Source organism: Trichechus manatus, unplaced genomic scaffold (genome assembly GCF_000243295.1).
Source record: "Trichechus manatus latirostris isolate Lorelei unplaced genomic scaffold, TriManLat1.0 scaffold00131, whole genome shotgun sequence".
Taxonomy (NCBI): Eukaryota; Metazoa; Chordata; class Mammalia; order Sirenia; family Trichechidae; genus Trichechus; species Trichechus manatus.
Window position 1 is genome coordinate 7,470,607 of NW_004444067.1, and position 6,172 is coordinate 7,476,778.

Sequence of the window (6,172 nt, forward strand, 5' to 3'; positions counted from 1 at the left end):
ATTTATATTTATTTTATTGTTGTTGATATACACAGCAAAACATACACCAGTTCAACCGTTTCTACATGTACAATTCGGTGACATTGATTACATTCTTTGAGTTGTACATAAATATACAATTTTGAGAATTGAGCATTTAAAAAAACAGTAACCCCCCCTAAAAAAAAATCAGTGTAGTCATTCCATGAGAGTCAGCTGGCTCCATGGAGTCCGCAGTCCAGAGGGCTGCGTGTCTTATTCGTGCATTGTGTGCTGCACACATGTCACAGGAGGGATGTTTATAATAAGCATATGTTTGTGGAGCAGGACCTTCCCCCATGGAGACGGTGGGTAAGCATCTGCCAGCACGCCACTGTCCAGCCCCCGAGGTGGGAGGAGGGGAAGGCCTCTGGGCCACCTCCGTCAGGGCTCTGTCCCAGTCCCCAAGCCCCGGACACCCGCCCCATCACTGCCGTCAGTGTGAGCACCTCTCCTCCCTCTAAGCTGCCCATTATCCCCAGGAAGCCTCGCAGCCTCACTGACTGAAGGAGGCAGGGACTATTATGGGCCACTCTGTCGCCGTGGCAACCACCAGGCCTGCGGGGGTTTGGAGAGGCCGGTTGGGGCGGGGGCTTTGCTGGTGGGAAGTGGTGGCACAGCACACAGTGGGGTCTGCGACAGCGGACGTCACACGTCACCCCCGCTGCGCTAGAAGAGCTTGAGTTGGGGCTCAGGGACAGCAGGTCCAGACGGAAACCAGTGAGGCCGCTTGACATACGATCTGCTCAAGTCCCTGATGGCCTCCTTCAGGGAATCAGGCGGCCGATCTGAGGATGCTGCGTTGGGCCCCCTCGGGGCTCTGTGGTCGGGGTCGTGAGTGCCCTGTGGGTGGGTGCCGGGAGGCCTCATCCTGGCAGTGCCCAGGGCCCCTCACAGGAGACTCCACCAGACTACCTCCTGGGACATTGCGGGGGTCTCAGGAAGCCCCTCACCTTGTCACTGCCCCCAGAGCCCCATCTCCAAGGAGTTCGTGGGCTACTTTAAAAATCAGGAATAAAAAACATTATGTATTATGAAATAGGAGCCCTGGTGGCATAGTAGTGAAGAGCTTAGCTGCTAACCAAAAGGTTGGCAGTTGGAATCCACCAGCCGCTCCTTGGAAACCCTATGGGGCAGTTCTACCGTGTTCTGTAGGGTCACTAGGAGTCAGAATCCACTCGACGGCAACAGGTTATTATAAAATAACTAACAACTGTTCACAAAAGGAGTCCCTGGGTGGTGCAAACTGTCAACGTGCTCAGCTGCTTACTGAAAGCTTGAAGCCTCAAGTCCACGTAGAGGCAGCTCAGAAGAAAGGCCTGGTGATCTACTTCCAAAAAATCAGCCACTGATAACCCTATGAAGCACAGTTCTACTCTGACACACGTGAGGTCACCATGAGTCGGAGTCCGCTCGACAGCCACTGGTTTTACTTTATTAAAATTTAAAAGGCCCACCCACGTGCACCCCTAAATCAAGGTGCTGACCCCACGCTGGAAGCTCTGGATGAAGGAGACTCCTCAGGGGCTGTCCCCAGGAGAGCCAGGTGATTGGAAGCAGGAGGGGTGCTGTGGCCCCAGTCCCTGACAGGTCAGCTCTGTCCCCTCACACAAAGGCAGCACTTTCAGTGTGAAAAGGGATCCCTTGCGGCTCACGCCGTCATCGCGAACATCCCAAGACGTTCTGGAGAAGAGGAAGCCAAGGTCCACATGGTGGTAGTGCTTATCTGTGGCTGCATAACAAAGTATTTCAAAATCTAGCGACTTAGAGCAGCAGCCATTTTGGTATTTCTGGAGATTCTAGAGGCCGGGAATACAGGGCTCATGGGGGCTGCACATCCCTGCCACACGCTATCTGGCCCTCCACTCACATGCGGGGCTTGGACGCGGACGGTTCGCAAGGCCAGGATGGTTCCACTGGGGCTGTGAGAGAGCCTCGTTTCTCCCGTGTAGTCTTGGGGCCTCCCCTCTCCACGAGGTCTCTACATGTGGGCCCTCTAGCAAGGAATCCCTCACGTCTGCACAGTTGGAAGCTTCCAGATCGTCTGAACTGGCAGCGTGTTGCTCCCACACCTCCTGTGCTCACGGGAGGGGACTACCCAAGGCTGTGAGCTCCAGGACCACTGAAGGGACAGCCTTTCTCCAGGGAGGCTGGGTGCCCAGGACCCATCTTCCACTGTGCTTCCTCCCTTCCCACCCCCAACTTGGTCCGCATCAGGCCCTGGACACTCTGGGCAGCATTGCCATGGCTTGTTAGGGGTTGGACACCCAGGGTGCTTGCATTCCCTAGGGAGGTCCTCCGGGGCCAGCTTTTCTCTGCGGAGACGGAGACGGGAGGAGGAGGATCAGCCCCAGCCAGGAGAGCAGAGCCAGGTCTCTAAGCAACCCCCTGCTGGCTGTGCCCAGCTCCAGCTAAACCCTAAGTGGGGAGATTCATTAGATGATCCTCACGGAGCTGGGCTGGGCAATTACGTCGCTGCAGATAAATGACTGCCTGGGAGGGGGCTTTCCTAGCCCAAGCCTCTCCATTAGGTCCTAATTAAAAGAAAGCTGTGATACTTTCAAGGCAGTGGGGTAGCGCCTCTCTCTCCAGATTTAAGGAAGTGGGGTAGCGCCTCTCTCTCCAGATTTAAGGAAGTGGGGTAGCGCCTCTCTCTCCAGATTTAAGGAAGTGGGGTAGCGCCTCTCTCTCCCGATTTAAGGAAGCAGCTTTGGTGGCTGTAAATCTTGCCACTGATTAGCTCCCACCCCTGAGTCCCCAGCCCCCTACACACACAGGGAAGCAAACTCAGATGTCAGACCAACATATTAGTTTCCATTCCATGACCGGAGCTGCCCAGGAACACAGAGGTGTTGGGGCAGGAATTAGGGGCCATCGCAGATCTGGGACTTTGCTCTGGGGACAGGATTCTAGTTCAGCTTGGCTCCACACTTTCCAGCCACGTGACCCTGAGCATTTGCATTGTGTTGACCTTGCTAATCCTGTTTGTTCCTCTTAACAAATAGGACGAATGATGATGTCCACTTCACAGGGCAGGAAGTTGGAGGATAAGAGAAGAGGGGGATCATGACTTTGATCTTCCGGGCTCACTCCCTGCCAGGCTACGACAGTGTCTACGTACCCACTGCGTGAATGACAGCTCCTGTGGCGGGCTCTCTCCTACAGCTGTCTCCGCAGTGTGGTAGATGGCCCCCACCCTACCCCTTTAGGCCCAGAGGTAGTAACAACTCTCCACTATTGCTAGCCTGATATGCTGCCTCATCCCTGTGGGTTCCCTGAAACCCTTAGCACACCTTTGCCACCCATTTGAGTGTACTGTGAGCTTCCTGCCAGTTCCCTAACTGACCTAAGGACTGCCGTGCCAGTGTTACCTCATGACCATCTCCATCACCACCACCGTCCTCCTCGTCCTCATTCTGATCATCACCACCACCATCATGCCTTCATGCTTTCGCTCACAAACACACTATCCAAATACTAGACGTCAGGGACATGACACAGTATACAGACACATGTCCCGACTCAGATGGTCGGGACTCTGGGATTCAGTGTCTTTTGGGATCTTTGCAACACCGAGAGCCCAGCAGTTCGAATCCATCAGCCGCTCCTTGGAAACCTATGAGTCAGTTCTACTCTGTTCTATAGGCTGGCTATGAGTCAGAATCAACTGAATGGCAATGGGTATTTTATGGATGTGAGAACGTGGGTAAGAGCGAATGGACAGATGGAGCACAAGACCTGATGCAGGACCTCAGGGACCAGCAGAAGAAGTGGCTCTGGGATCAGAGCTGGGCAGACAGTGGTAGGGAGAGAGCCAGGGCTGAGTCAAGGAAGGGAGTTCTGCTGCTGACCTAATGGGGTAGCAGAGACTTCTGCTCCTGCTGAAGCAACTAAAAACAGAGAAAATGTATGAAACCGAGGTTTTCAGATGTTGAACCACAGGCAGCCGGGGACCGTGACCCCTGAGAGGCAGGGGGCACGTGAGCGGTGTGCAGCAGCTGCTGGCGTTCTGCCTGGAGAGCGAGCACCCCCAGCCTGCCCACAGAGAGGGGACTCAAGCAGGGGCTGGGGGCCTTCTGAGTTGGGGAGACAGTGGGGAACTTGGGGAGGCCAAAGCAGCTGGGATTTGCAGTGCTGAGTACCGGAGTGGAGAGAGCTGCCGAGAGTTCCAGAGACCATGGAGGTTCAGCTCGAGTCTGCCCTAAGGCCAGATCAGTGCGGGAAGCTGCCTCAGACCGGGATGGGGAGGAACCACCAGAAGGGAGCAGAGCTCACACGGGGTGTGGGTATGACTTCACGCTCCCACCAGTTGGGGTGGAAAAACCTTGAAACGTACAACCATTGAGTGCTGTGAAAAACCCCTCTGTACGCTGGCCACGGCCAGGTATCTGCACAGCTGGGCTCCAAGCCCACCTCCTCAGGTCTCTGCTCACCTTTCCAGAGGGCTTCCTCCGACAGCCCCATCCCACTCCTCACCTGGGCCCCCTGCCCTGCTGTGTTTTTTGTCAAACCACTCAGACATCTGCTGTATTATGTATTCACTTATCTGTTTACATATTACTCGGCTCTCACTCAGAATTAAGGACGGGATTTTGCCTGTTCTGTTCACTGCGGTGCCTAGAGGGGAGCCTGGCACGTAGGAGGGGTTCAGTGAATGTGGGATACGTGAAAGAACAACAAAGGCACAAGGGAAGGCCCTGGATGCATGTGTTTTCAGTGTCACCACGGACGAGATGAGCACATGCGTTCACTGGGGTGGGAAAGGCCACGCAGGCACGTGGCCCCGAAGTCCGTGCTAAGAACACACAGCTGTGACAGGCTAGGTTGGTGTGATCCCAGCCAGTGCGGAGTTCTAAGTGCGTCTGCAGAAATCAGCATTCTGGGATCGCATTTGCCTTAAGATTCCTACTATGTCTGGCCCTTGCTTCATCATAAGAGTGTTCCATTTATATGGTGGTTTCAAACTGTGTTTCCTCTTGCTGTGATCATTCTCTGAAAAACACGCATTTAATATTAGTGACACACACCCCATTGCTGGGGATGATTAAGTTTACACTGTGCTCCCAACAGCATGGGACACCTTCTCTTCCTCGAGATGCCATGTGTTTTTATTTCATGGATTTTTTTTCCTCCTCTGATGGGAAGGGGATTTTCATTCCGAAATCTTTAGAGGTTATCACGGGGGCATGACCGCTGCACTATATTCCAGCTGATTTTGAATTACTCATTGTTTCTCTAAGATGACAAGTGTTCAGGGATTACTTCTACTTTTGAAGATAGAGAAAGCATGCTGGCAATTGCACGTAGATGTTTTTTATAAAGAATTCTTATAACACTTAGTCATGACAAACTTTAAACAGATGATCAACCCCAGTTTTGAAGTCCATGTCAGCAAAGCTCCCTGTGTGCTGAAGACCCATTCGCCACAACGCCCCCATGACTGCGGTATTTTCTCTAAGGGCTGCTGTCCCTGGGAATCATGGACACTGGACGCACAGACTGGCTGAGGCTCGGCGACCACCTCTTTCCTCTTTGTGTTCCTGCACTTCTTCTGCAGGTGGTTTCAAACATCGACAGTGTTTTCATAGCTGCGTGAGTTCTGTCACATAAAATATTACCAGTTTTGAGGACATTTAGAAATCTTTAACATGTTATAAAACTTCATCACCACTAACTTCAGAAGGTAGGCATTACGATGTGTATGTCTTAGTTATCTAGTGCTGCTGTAACAGAAATACCACAAGGGGATGGCTTCAACAAACAGAATTTTATTCTCACACAGTTTGGGAGGCTAGAAATCCAAATTCAGGGCGCCAGCTCCTGGGGAAGGCTTTCTCTGTTGGCTCTGGGGGAAGGCCCTTGTTATCAGTCTTCCTCTGGTCTAGGAGCTTCTCAGTGCAGGGACCCCAAAGGATGCGCTCTGCTCCCAGTGCTTCTTTCTTGGTAGTACGGGATCCCTCTCCTCTCTACTCCTTTCTGTCTTTTATCTCACAAGAGATTGACTCAAGATACAACCTAATCCTGTAGATTGAGTCCTGCCTCATTAATATCATAGAGGTTAGGATTTACAACACGTAGGATAATCGCATCAGATCACAAAATGGAGGACAACCACACAGTACTGGGAATCATGGCCTAACCAAGTTGACACACA